Below are 14,501 nucleotides of genomic sequence, written 5' to 3'. Positions count from 1 at the left end.
TGTGTAAAATTCTCTCCTGGAGACTTGAACTCCCTGTCCTTACCCCCCACACCTAATAAGCATTTATACTTGTGGAGTGACCACTGTACCAATAGTGCGCAATGGTTTTATCTCTTAAATTAAGGAGCTTAACATTATCACAAAAAAAATTATGATGTTTCGAATTTGAAGCTTATTATCATCAAATAATATAATAATAATAATAATAATAATAATAATAATAAAAGAAGGTGCATGAGCTCTATTCCCTAATCATTATTAAAAAAATTAAAAAGTAATCTACATTACCATTTGTAAAAATTTTATAAAAAAAAAAAATTCTCAAAAGTAAAAATGATCTTCCAAAAATTTATCTTTTATTTTCAGTATTTTGAAAATTGTTCTTTTAGCCAAACACTTATAATGTAAAAAATATTATCTAAAAACTAGTTTCAATTTCAATTTCAATTTTTGAAAATTGTTTTCATACTATTTTGAAAATAAAAATAAAAATCCTCTCACCAAATAGACCCTAAGTTATTTTTTGTTTTTTTATTCGATCACTCTCTTGAAAATCTCTCTCACACAAACGGTGGCTTCATCTGTGGTAAGTATTGGTTTGTGGGTCTGTAATGGGTTTCAGGCAATGAGTGATGTGGATGGTGAGTATGGGTAAAGGGTTGTTAGTGGTGATGGGTTTAGGGTTGCTGGCAAAGATTGGTTTAGAACCTATATTCTCACTAAGTTGGGTGTGTAGGTTGGATTCTATTTATAGAAAATTTTATTATCATTGTTGTGGGGTTGAAGGCCCAAATCATCCATTGGGCCTTTGGCTTTGACCGAGGACATGAATTGTCCGAGGAAGAATAAATAACTATGGGTGATACAAATTTAGAATATTGTAGGCAAAAAATGAGTTGAAGATGGTCCGAGGAGGAATTTTCTCCTCAGACATGATAAATCCGGTTCAAATATACATTGCACTAATCAGGGTGACCTTCCAGGAAGCTCCAGTGATAAGGACGTGCATTGTAAGCATACAAAGGAGATGGGAACTCAAAAATATTTAATGGAAAGCTGCTACCACTGCATTGAATGCACTGCAGCTTCTTTTCTGGCCGCATTTATTTTGAGGAGACCCCTGAACAGTGCTGCCTTGGCTACCACAACTCACAGAAAACAAGTAAGGACTCAAATGATCAATAAGTGTAGGATCAAGATGGCTCAGGATGAGCTATATAATGTAAGAGACCCTCCATAAGGAAGGGATTGGAAAAATAGAGAGAGAATACTATAGCAATCTAAATTGTATTTGTACCCAATTGTGATCAATTTATAAAAGCCAGACCTCTTCGGACCATAAATCCATTGATATCAAAATCTCTTATTTGTGTTTGATTGTTATTTAATTCAGTACTAGCCGTTGTCCAACTCACTAAGGCCTAGTTCTTTGACTCACTCTTTACAAATTCATTGTACTAGGCTCATTGGGCCAAGATCATACATCTTGGGCTTGGACTACGAAACGGGTCCGTACAATTATTATTATACAATTGCCCTTTTTTTTTAATCCTTTTTAACTAAATTCATTAAAGGCATGGATGACGACGGGGTAGGGTTGGATCATTAATGAGATTAAGATAAAACAACAAAGGGAAAAAGCAACCAAATTATTACTAGGTTTTTTTTTGCAAATTAAATTATATGTATAAATAATTTAAATATATTATTTATATATAAATTCAGGATAGGGGAGAGCAAAACCCTATCTCACCTCTTTGAGATTATGCGGGGCAAGACGAGTCAGGTAAAGCAGGGCATTTTTTGGTCTTAAAGTTCTAACCAAAGTGCTTGTTGAAAAAAATGAGAATATAATTTTATTGCTAGGTAGACTAATGAATCTTTAATGCCTTTCGTTTGGAGATGCTAGTATTTACTCTTTATTCCTTCAAAAAAAAAAAAAATTTATGCTTGGTTGCATATGATTTTTGGAGTTTAAGCCTTATGTGGAAATTGGAAAATTTGGATTCTCATATATATATATATTTTGTGCAATAGAGAGGGTCCATTTTAGGGCTAGGATCTACCCAAATAAATATATGGCTTATGATATGCCACCTGATTTAAAATGTTTAGAATGTGTCATCTCACCAAATCTAATGATGGTAAAGCGTTAACGAGAGAGAGAGAGAGAGAGAGAGAGAGAGAGAGAGAGAGAGAGAGAGAGAGAGAGAGAGAGAGAGAGAGAGAGAGAGAGAGAGAGAGAGAGAGAGAGAGAGAGAGAGGATGTTATATGAACACAAGAAAAAAAAAAAAGGAAAACAAAAGGGGAAAAAAATACCCAAATTCTCATAGACACAAAAAGATGTTTAGTGATTGTATGACCATAAACAAGCCAAGTCAAACCAAGTATTAAAAGTTCAAGCTTATTTAATTAATTCTATTTCAAATATGAGTCGACTAGATAAACTTATTCTTTTCCCATATATAATACAATGGCTAAAATTTGTTACTTCTTCACAAATTTATCAATTTTTTTTACAAATGAACTGTTTATATATCGATAAACTACAAATAATAATTTGATATCATATGAACTTATTTACAAACCTATACAATCAAATCTTAAGTCTATATAAGTATATTTTTATACAAGTATACATATAAAAACATAATATCATATATGGTTAATCGAGCATTATGTTCATGAGTTTATTCACAAACATGCTATCATGTTTGAGCTTGACTTGTTTGATAGTCAAGTCTAAATTTGTACTTAAGCTTGGTTTGTTTCATAAACAAACAAACATAACAAGTTTTTTTTTTTTTTTTTTCCCAAACTGAACTTGAGTTGTTCATAAACAACATAATCATTTACAACCCTAAGTAATTGATTAAGCAATTGGGAACAAAAAGGGGCATCCAAAAATATGGTAGATTTTGGTAGATCAATTCATTCATTATCTACAAAAGAAAAAAAAAATGATAACAAGGGGAAGAAGAATGAACGATGCTACAGGAAGATAAAGATCTACCATTGCCCAACGATGGAAATCATGTCCATTATCTTCTAATTCAAACAACAATAAGCCAAAAATAAAAAAAATAATAATAAAAATTGGTATAACAACATCACACTAACCCAATATAGAAAGCTAGGGTTTTTTCCCCCACTTTATGAGAAATGATGAGAGAAAGAAGTGAGGTAGCAACTAAGACCAATTTTTGCTTCCAAATGGGTAATTCTTTTGTTTTGTTTGACAAATAAAATGTTCCAATTAGTGGAGAGTGTAATTAGGGCTGTGCAAAAAAAAAAAAAAAAAAAAAAAAAAAAAAACTACTTAACCCACCAATCTGTCCAACCCAACCTAACTTATGTGAGTCCATTAAGTGATGCAGGTCAGGTTGGGTAGGTTGGATGGATAATTTAGCGGATCAGGATGAATAAGGGATTAAAATATTTCTAACCCGCCACAACCAGACCCACCCACTTTATTTCTCTTATCTCTTTCTCTTTCTTTTTAATTTTTAATTTTCACATTTCTCTTCCCTAATAAACTGAGTGCTGCCTTAGCTTTGGCTAGTGCTGCAAAAGAGGAAGAAGAGGCCATTGTTTAACTAGAAGAATGCCCATCTTTTCTCTTCCCGATTGTACAACGTGATCTTTCATAAATAAAGTCTACTATCGTTTCTGCTCAATAAATAAATAAATAACTATAGTTGTTCTCTCTAAAATTTTGTTACTATTCTTACTCTGTATGCACATTTAATTTTAGATTTTGAGATTTTTTTTTCATTGTGATAAAATTTCAGTCATTCTAAAAAAATTATGTAGTATTTGTAATTATTTTTTAATGAAAATTGCAATTATTTATTTTCTTATTTTATTTTAGAGAGAAAACAATTATCCAATTTAATTGAAATAAATTCATTTAGTCAATTGAATTTGGGAACCTGCCTAACCCGTTCAACCTGTCGAGTTGAAACTGTTAAGATTTTCAACCAAGCCGCTGTATTTATAGATTGATGGGTTGGTGGCGGATTGGAATTTTCTCAATCCGCCACTAGTGAATTGGTTAATAATATTTTCCTCCATCTGCCTAACCCGACTCATGAACACCCCTAAGTGTAATGGCCTAAGAAAAAAATGCTAGTCACATATACGTTTTACCTTAAAAGATCTAATTTAGTTACAATTAAGACTCCTTATAGTTATTAACAAAGTCCATATTGACCAAGTATTTGCCAATTGTGGGACTTATCACAAACTCAATCAATATCCAATTAATATGGGACATCACAATCTCCTCCACTTAAATCTCCAACTTTCTCATCAGGGTCTACTTTGTGGGGTAGTGTCTCTGAACTCATATGGGGTTACCAGGCTTGACTCATTATATTTTTTTTAAGGGAAAAAAAAAACATTTTCTCTTTTGTTTGATTCAAAATACACATTACCTTTTAAAGCCAAAACTTCACTTTATATTATTCCCATATTAATCAAACTTCCAAAAAACAAATCTCACAAATAATTATGTTATATAGATATAAATTTAAACATTTTTATTAATAATCGACTAATTTAAAGTTTGGTGGTGTCATGACTCACGAATGATTATAGTCTATATATATAAGGACAAATATACCATATCAATGTTAAATGGATTCTCAAAAAAAAAAAAAAAAAAGAATATTAAATGGTGGCAATGAGGCTAAGAAAAAAAAATGTTGACAGCCATCACGACAAATAGATAGTAGGAGTCTGTTTGGATACCACTTATTTTGTTGAAACTGAAAACTTATTACTGAAAGTACTATAGATAAAGATAAAAATTAGTTGAAATAGTACAATATGACTCATAAATAGTGCCAAAAAGTGTAGTGAAACACATAAATAGTAGCAAAAATAAACTGAATAGTAAAATAATTTATAATTTTCATTCAAATCCAATCGCACACTAGATCTCATTTTTTTGATAGGGCATTATAACTAAACACATCTATCAGAATGGCAAGGACAGATCTTCCAAGAAACAAAAAATGACAACGACGAGTCAAGTCGGCATGTCGCAAGCTTATAATTTGGGACATATAAAATGACACAATTTGTGCCACAAAATAAGTTGAATAGTAAAATAATTTATAATTTTCATTCAAATCCAAACGCACACTAGATCTCATTTTTTTGATAGGGCATTATAACTAAACATCTATCAGGATGGCAACGACAAATCTTCCAAGAAACAAAAAATGACAACGACGAGTCAAGTCGGCATGTAGCAAGCTTATAATTTGGGACATATAAAATGACACAATTTGTGCCACAACTCGCCCATATAGTGAGTTGTAAGTGGTAGAAATGTGTGTAAATATAGTTATCTTTGACTTCATTAGATCACAAGGATTTATTTTTCTCCAAAACACACATTAGTAGGGAAAATGCGCTGTTACATTAAAAGGAGATCGTTCCTTATAAACATATCACCACGTGCTTCTCCAAGTAATGTTAAAATCTGAAATTTATAATACTTTTAGCATTTTCGTATTTAATTTTCAAAGTATAAGAGCAATAACATCACGTATTCTAAAAATGTTATTTTGACACATAAAAAATTTACTTTATATATTTGGCTAAAATTCAAAACTGACCCTTTAACTTTTTTTAGATTTCATTTCAGTTTTTTAACTTTGCTTTTGTTCATTTTAGTCCTCTAAGTTTCAGATTTATTCAATTAAGGCATTTCCATTAACTTTTGTTAAAAATTTTTGAAAAAAAAAATGGAAAATATTTTTTAATCATTAATTGAATTTTTTTAATTAAAAAAATTTGAAGAAAAATTTAAAAAATTGAAAAATTAACCACAACATATAATAACCTTAATTGAATAAACTTGAAAGTTAGAGGACTGAAATGAAATCTGAAGAAACTTAGAGGTATAAGAGCACTAACATCACATATTCTAAAAAATGTTATTTTGACACATAAAAAAATTATTTTATATATTTGGCTAAAATCCAAAACTGACCCTTTAACTTTCTTTAGATTTCATTTCAGTTCTCTAACTTTGCTTTTGTTCATTTCAGTCCTCTAAGTTTCAGATTTATTCAATTAAGGCATTTCCATTAACTTTTGTTAAAAATTTTTGAAAAAAAAAATGGGAAAATATTTTTTAATCATTAATTGAATTTTTTTAATTAAAAAATTTTGAAGAAAATTTTAAAAAATTGAAAAATTAACCACAACATATAATAACCTTAATTGAATAAACTTGAAAGTTAGAGGATTGAAATGAAATTTGAAGAAACTTAGAGGGTCAGTTTTGCATTTTACCCTATATATTTTAACACATCATTTTATACTTCAACTACATTATATCTCTTCCTTTAACAATTCAACATTAAAATAACCTAAAATAATATCAAACTTTTATTTAAAAAAAAAAAAAAAAAAAAAAACTAAACTCAGACACAAAGTATAGAGCACCTGACGTTAAAAAAAGGAAACAAAAAAAAATTTTGAACCACAAAAATGAGACTTCTGACACGTGAGATAAGAGAGAAAAGGAAAAAAAAAAAAAAAAAAAAAAAAAAAAAGAGGTAGTGTTAATGGGCACGGCAAATGCCCCTTCAGAAACTACTTTATGCCAATAAAATTAACTTTTTGTCAAATTTTTTTGACTAATTTTATAGATTGTAGAGCCAATAGAGTAAACTTTTTGAATTTCACTTATCATTTCAGTACTATTTTTAATTATTTCATCAATTTATACCAATTTTTTATTAGGTGAACCCCACAATAAATTATCCTTAATAGACACTTTACGATGTCAGTTACACTTCTATTTAAAAGTGTATTATGGCAAATGCTAATTTTTTTTTAGCATTTGAGAGATTTAAGGGTCGTTTGGTAATGTTGTTCTAGTAACATTGTTTAAGTTCTGTGAAAATATTGTGGAAATACATGTTATGTTGTTTAAACAACAAAAACTGTTATTTAAACAACACAACCAAACAGGCCCTGCTGTAAGGGTGTTTTTGATGTTTGGTGTGCTAAATACTAAAAATTTAGCATTTAACACACCTGATACTAGTGCTTAAGAACATTAGCATCAAGTATTGTAAAAAAAAAATGTAATTTTGACATATAAAAAAGTTGATTTTTTCTATTTTAACACATCATTTTGCAATACACTTTACATCATATGATCTATTCTTTTATCATTTTATTTAATATTCTTTCTTTATTATTTTTAATTAATTTTTTATTCTTGCTTTATTAGATGGGTTCAGTCAATATTCAAGGGGTGAGATAATGAATATGACGAAGAGAGAGAGAGAGAGGTAAAGATATATTACTAAAGAAAAGAGAAAATTGATTAAAAAATACACAAAAAAATATAACATATGATATATAGTGCCATAGATAGAACTGTACTATAGAAAATGCCAAATATTTTTGGTATTGAAGAGGTCTCATGAGGGTTGGTTTTTAGTGTTTGGTGTGTTGAATGCTAAAAATTTGGCACATGTGATGCAACGTTCTAAGCAGAGTTCACAATCACAGTGGTATGTGACAAATTATGAGTAATGCTAGGGACATATAAAATGGTACAATTTATGCTACAACTTGTCCACGTGGTGAGTTGTGAATAGTAGAGATGTGATGGGGGGTCCGAGAAGTGTGAATGCATTTGGTAGGCTTCAACTATTTCATAAACTAGCTTATAACCCAATGGATATACATGGATATACTTAAAGATATGCAATAAAATGCATAATATAATTTATATATATAATTTAAATAATATTGATTGTCATTTTTATATTTTGTTAACTCTTTAAAAAAATTTGCAAGGATATTATTATGTATAAAATGTAAATTGTCCATGTTTTTTTTATAATTATTGTGAAGCACTTTTTATTTTTTATTTTTTAGAATTCATTTATTTTAGACTCTTTGGTTTTTATACTTAATAACCTATTTAGATGAATATTTATGATGTGGTCTCACATTTGATTCTAAAATTAAGAAATAAAACTCTTTATAAATAAATAATTTAGGACACGTGGTGAAAAATTGGAATTCTAATTTGGAATTCTAATTTAAGTTTTTCTCAGTTTCACCTATTATATACAATATATAAATACTTGAATTGATTGTTAATGTCTACATTAGTTGGTGAGTTCAAGGTAGTAAATTTGGCAGCACATATATCACTACCAACGTTGTATCATAATCTCCAAGAGCTATGCTAGTGCCACATAAAGTGCCACAACTTGTGCCACATAAAGTGCTACAACTTGTGCCACAATTTACCCATGTGACGAGTTGTGAATGGTAAAAAAGTGTCCCCACATGGACCCATCATCACCCTTCTACTATTTACAACTCTCCACGTGGACGAGTTGTGATATAAGTTGTGGCAGAAGCATAACTCAATTTCCAAACGTGCATGATGCAAACTTTTAGCTTTAGGCCGTTAATTTAGGTGGGAAAATCATAATATACGGAGAAGTATAACTAACCTAATGGACTCTCAGCCGTAGATCTGGTGGACTTGTCAAATTATATAGGAATTTCTATGCATGATTTATCTCACCTAACATCATAATATTCGTACCCTATTTTATTTCTGTGCAATACACAAATTGTATTTTATTAAGATTTAAGAATTAAGACAAGCATTTCCCTCAAAAAAAAAAAAAAAAAATTAAGACAAGCATCCATAAAAAAATAAAAAAAAATTAAGACAACCAAATTTGACTGCTTCATTGCTTTCCCTATTAGAATTGGTCAATACTCAATAGGGCTTGCAAAAAGCGTGTAGTTGTAGCAACTAGCTGCTAGCGAACCAGGTTTTGGTTTACCGATCCACCACCGTTGGATGAGTGCCTGAAAGTGCATAACCCATTAAGTGGTAGGTGGGTCAACCATGTGAGTGTCAACTGTCAAGTAGTTAGAACTTAGAATATTCTCTCTTCCTTTTTTCTTTTTTCTTTTTAAACTGTAAATTGAATACCCTGCATTTATATTAGTGTTGTGTTTTATTGGACTGCATATGTGAGTGTAGTTGATAACTTAATAGTACTTCCCAAGTTCCAACAGTGACAAAGCAGATGTGACCATGATTTATGAATAAACATATGATGGTAACTATTGGTATTTTTGCACATGATTATCGTGGGAGGAGATCCCAAAACTTGTTTTGATACTTTGAATTCTAGCTTATCTAATGTCGAGTGGTCTATTTCTAGTTTTCTACACTGTCGAGCAAGCAAAACTGATCATAATTTTGATTCATGTGCATTTGGTTGGGTTCGAAGGGATGGAAATTGTGTTGTTGATTCTCTTTGTTAAGGATGTAGTTTGTTTCTGGTGAAAAACATATATGGAAAAAGGACAAGAACAAAAATGTTAGGGACACCTCAAACTTTGGCTCCAAAGATTTTAGATATGGTCACATGCAAAAATTTCCTCTTAAGAGAAAGGTCTTCTCATTGGATTCAATGAGATTTCTTGTCAAAACTAAAGTATTAGATATTTTGCTTGTGAGATCTTGATAACCACCTAACTAGTAACCACGTGAGAGTTTCTATCAATTTTTTTAGACTTTAGAAGTGTGATTGGGTTGGTCTGCTATATGCATTTAAATATATATTTTCAGTTTTTAAATAATATTATACGTATTTTCACACTTTTTTACCTACATGTATTTCTAAAAAAATTGAAAACTGTTGTACACACAAACTAAACGGGTTTAAGCAATTTTTATAATAAAAAAAAAAGTATTGTTATGTTTCTACTCTTTTAGTATTTTTTTTTTTTTTTAACAATCAACACTTTTGGTTCTTTAAATTGGTTTTGCTTTTTCAATATGTTGATTTCTTAAAGTTTCAAAAGTAGCAATCAAATATTTTTTTTTTAAATAATTGAATTTTATCCTTAAAGTTTTTTCTATTTTCCAATTTGGTTGTTAAAGTTTCAAAAGTTTAGAAAATAATTGCTTTTATTTTCTTCCTTTTTATATATTCCTAACATTTTCTCATTAGATAAATATAAAATAGAGAGTCATTTAGTAGATTCAGATTCCTACAATGGATTTCTCTAAAAAAAAAAAAAAGATTCTTACAATGGAAAATATTTATGCCATCATTTTATTCCACGTCAATGTCATGTCAATTTGTGACACTTGTACTCTACCTGAACTTAGGTCCGGCAGGGGCAGATTTGGGACGACCTCAAAGTATGTATAACAATAAATGACATTATAAAAAACAACGTTTTAAGGCTAAATAACACACACGTCTTTTTTTTTTTTTTTTTTTAAACAAAAAAAAACATAAAATATTTATCTATACACTATACATAATTAAAAATAAAAAAGAAAAAAGGTACGAGTCTGGTGCAGTTCTGAAGAAAAAATTCTCATTCCCACCCTATTTAGATGGGTCGAATTGTGCACTCGTGAGGGCAAGTTCAAATTTTCATCATCACAAAAATTATTGGCATGTAATTCTTAAGTCACATAGACATTTTTTTAAATATTTTTTTTATCATTATAAATGTATCCTATCACAAGACAATTTCGAAATTAGGGTGTTGACCAAATTGAATCATTTATCCTACTAAACTTAAATATTTGATTGCTACTTTTATAATTTAAGCAACATATGTGAAAACATGACAAACTTTAGGAGTAAAAGTAGTGTTTGGGCAAATTGCATCTTTCTTCCTCGGTAGTTGTAAGATTAAAATACAAATTACACTCTTAAAATTTATGATCATTTTGATTCTGCTATCTTCTAACATTTAAAAAATTGGATCCACTTCCCTAACGTTAGAGGTTTGGTTTGATTGCTAATCCTTCTGTTAATGGCTAGCTAGTCTATCTTAAATATATAAAAAAAACTTAAAAAATATATAATAAGATAATGACATGTAAAATTATGAGGTCTCAAAAGTTTATATAGCAAAATATTATAATGCCGACAACAACAAAAAGCCAAATGTTTTTTATTTTATATATATTATATAGATAGATTAAATATGTGTATCCTTATAACTTACATAATTCCCAAAAATTGGGAATTTTTTCTTCTACTAACACTTCAATTCTGTTACTCTTGCATTAACGTTGTTTTTGTAATTAAGGACTAAATTCACGATGTAATCTTATAACTTACCTAATACCAAAATTTGGAAATTTCTTCCTCTATATTTATAACACTCCAATTCTGTGACTCTTACAACGTTGCTTTCAGAAGGACTAGATTCAAGATTCCTCTGTTTCAACTATGTTCAAGTCACGAAAACATTAAAATTAGCAAAGTATAAGCCTATGATGGCATGCCATTGTTGATCATAAAATATTGACAGATTGACTTCCTCCTCTGAGAACTAAAAAAATTGGGTTGGGAGGATTTTTAGACTTACGGAATTGTGAAAGTTTCACATTTGCAGTTCAGACTTGTCATTCAGAACTTAGAGCAATGACTTTGACGCAAATCCTAGGCGGCTGACTTAGTTGGTAAAACACGGAGAGTCTCCAAGTCCAAACTTGCAAGCATGATGCACAGTATGAAAATCTAATAATACTAATTGCTGCCATCTTTTAAATAATCACAATATTCTATGGTTATTATTTTTTAGACAAACGACCGAGTTGTTAATTTTTCTTAAATCTTAATCATACACGTGGTTTTTTTTTTTTTTTTTTTTTTCTTCTTCAAGTTGTTGCCTATGGTTTTTATTGGCCTTTTCTTATATCTATATATTTATTTTTTCTTATCCTAATTAAAGTAAATTGTGTTGTCAAGAGTCTTGTAATTTAGTGGCATTATTTATTTCTATTTATAACCATTCATTCCCCCCATTTAATTGTTGCAACTTAGTGGCATTATTTGTACCATCAAGGTGTATATAATTGTCTCTATTGCATTCACTCTATGAACAAACCTCTTTTATTAGTGTGAAATGTGGATCCAATAGATGTACAAGTCTACAAGATCCACATGTTGGAAGTGGCCCGGTACATAAAGAGGATGTCCAAAATAATTGCTGCAACTAAAGACTCGGGTAGGAATTAATTAGGAGGTACTTGACTATTCTTGTTATTTAATATTTGTTATCAAAGTCAATTGTTAGATTCCCATTTCTAGTCCTTTTTCTCAATACATGAAAGCACCTATTTTTAACCAAATGAATGAACAAAAGTTTTTGGATATTTTCTTGAGAAAAGTATCAAATTACATATGAAGGCAACATGTAAATCACATCTTACGTACTCGAATGAGAAAAAAGTTAAGGCCATCTGACTTTTATATATAAAATGAATTGCTCTTTTGTTTTTAATACGAAAAAAAATTTGTTTCTTCTGGTATTACCTATATAATAATGCTTCAAGTATGAGACTTGAAAACTTGGCCTTCGCATGAGTGTGATATAGTACTGATATGACGCTTGAAGGGTAAACAAAGGAGGCTTGTATCGAGGGTGACTTATTCGTTTCATCAATCTTTTGCTAAGCACACCCAATTTGAGTTGACTTTAAGAGTTTAGAGAAATAATTTTGGTGGTGCTCTCTCTAGTATAACCACAATGAAAGAAATGATTCATAGGGCCTGTAACCCAACTACCCAAGATAATAAATAATCTACTTTCAATTATTTTGGCCTCCAAAATCTGACTAGATAGGCAATTTTACAAGTAGGTTTAAGATAGAAGATTGGTAATTAAGGCCTTAATGGAAGCACGAAAATAATAGAATTTGCATGACGACAAAGTTATCTGTGCTACAATTCAGCTTGAAATTAGCTGCAAGATTTCAAGTTTCAACGTTTAGACAAACCCAAACCCAAACCCAAAGCACATCATTATTAAATTTTACTACTCCCTCCGTCCCACTTTGTTTGTCCTCTATTCTATTTTGGGATGTCCCAAAATATTGTCCTGTTTCTAAAAATAAAAGTTATTAATTTACTAATGTTCCTATTATACCCCTATTAATTTACTAATTCAATTTTTTGATAAATTTATTTAAGGATAGTTTTGGAAACTTAAACATTTTTAAAAGGTAGACAAGATAATAAATGATGTTCCCTTAAAAAATTTGACTTTTCAAACAGGACAAACAAAATGGGACGGAGGGAGTAATATTTTATGAAAAATAATACTGTAATGGGTATCGTAGCCTGCTTGTTAACGATACTTTATTATGAGATTTACTTAATAAAAAAAATTGGTATGAATTAATGAAAGAATTGAAAATATTACTGAAATGGTAAATAAAACTAGAAAAAGTTAGCTGTATAAAACAAAATGATTTGATATAAAATAAAACTATACCATATATTTTAGTGCCATACCATTAAAACTCAACAAAGCTTCCACTATAATTGACCAAAATTCTTTCCAACCGAGTGGCCAAGTTTGTGGAAAAAGCAGAGGAGACGATTTTCTTTTTCCTTTTTTCTGTAGCCAACAGACAACTTGTCGAACAAATCCACCAAAAAATTTTAAATTTTAATATTCGTGTCGAACATAACGCACGGCAACAAAAACAAATAAAAATCAGTTTATCCACTATTCAGTGATTCTATAATCTATATCGACAATAATAACAGTAACCTTTTTTTTTTTTTTTTTTTTTGAAAATCATAATAATAGGACTTAATAAAAGCAATATTGGAAAAGTGTTAATCAGTAATGAATTCGATATTCATAAAAAATAAAAGTAACAAGTTTCAATGCTAGATCTAATGTCTGTCTATTTTTTTTTTTCTTTTTTCTGAATAGATCTATTGTCTGTCTAAGCAAGCATAAGTAGGATTTGTCAGGAAAATAAAGTCTAGGTGTAAACTAAAAAAAAAATATGGGTTTAATCCATCGTATTATTGATTCAAGTATTATTGATTCAAGGAATTTTAGTGTGTCAAGGTGTTTTTTTTGAGAAAATTTTAGTGTCTCAGTTGATAAGTAATTTTTAGGTATTATTAGAGCATAAAAAATGATACTCATTCCTCTTACATTTATTATAGGGTCTATTTATTAAATTTACAATAGAATTTATCATGAATATAAAAGGAGTATAATTTCTTCATGCTTGAAAGTATTTAAAAATTTTCCTTTAAAAAAAAGATTTGGTCAAAAAATGAGAAATCATTTTTCTTTTTACTAAAAAAATACGTAAGAAGATGAAAAAAAAAACAAAGTAGTAAAGTATTAATTTAATTTCCCCCCACCTACCCGGAAATGGCCTATTACGTATCCAGTATCCACACAGTCCTTTCACATGGTGATTTGCATTATACGATGTGCCACTCCAGGTCAAGCATATACTGTTTGGATTCATCAATATGTCCAAGTCTGCCTGCCCATGCGACACGAGTGACAGGTGTCCTGGCAACACATTAAAAATATGCTACTCAAAGAAAAAAAAAATTAAAAAAAAAAGCAACAAACGTGTCATGTTAAAGTGTCTTTAGATACCGTTTATTTTGTTGAAATTGAAAAATTATTGTTA

This window comes from Quercus robur, chromosome 12, assembly GCF_932294415.1.
Source record: "Quercus robur chromosome 12, dhQueRobu3.1, whole genome shotgun sequence".
Classification (NCBI taxonomy): domain Eukaryota; kingdom Viridiplantae; phylum Streptophyta; class Magnoliopsida; order Fagales; family Fagaceae; genus Quercus; species Quercus robur.
This window is presented reverse-complemented; position numbering follows the sequence as displayed.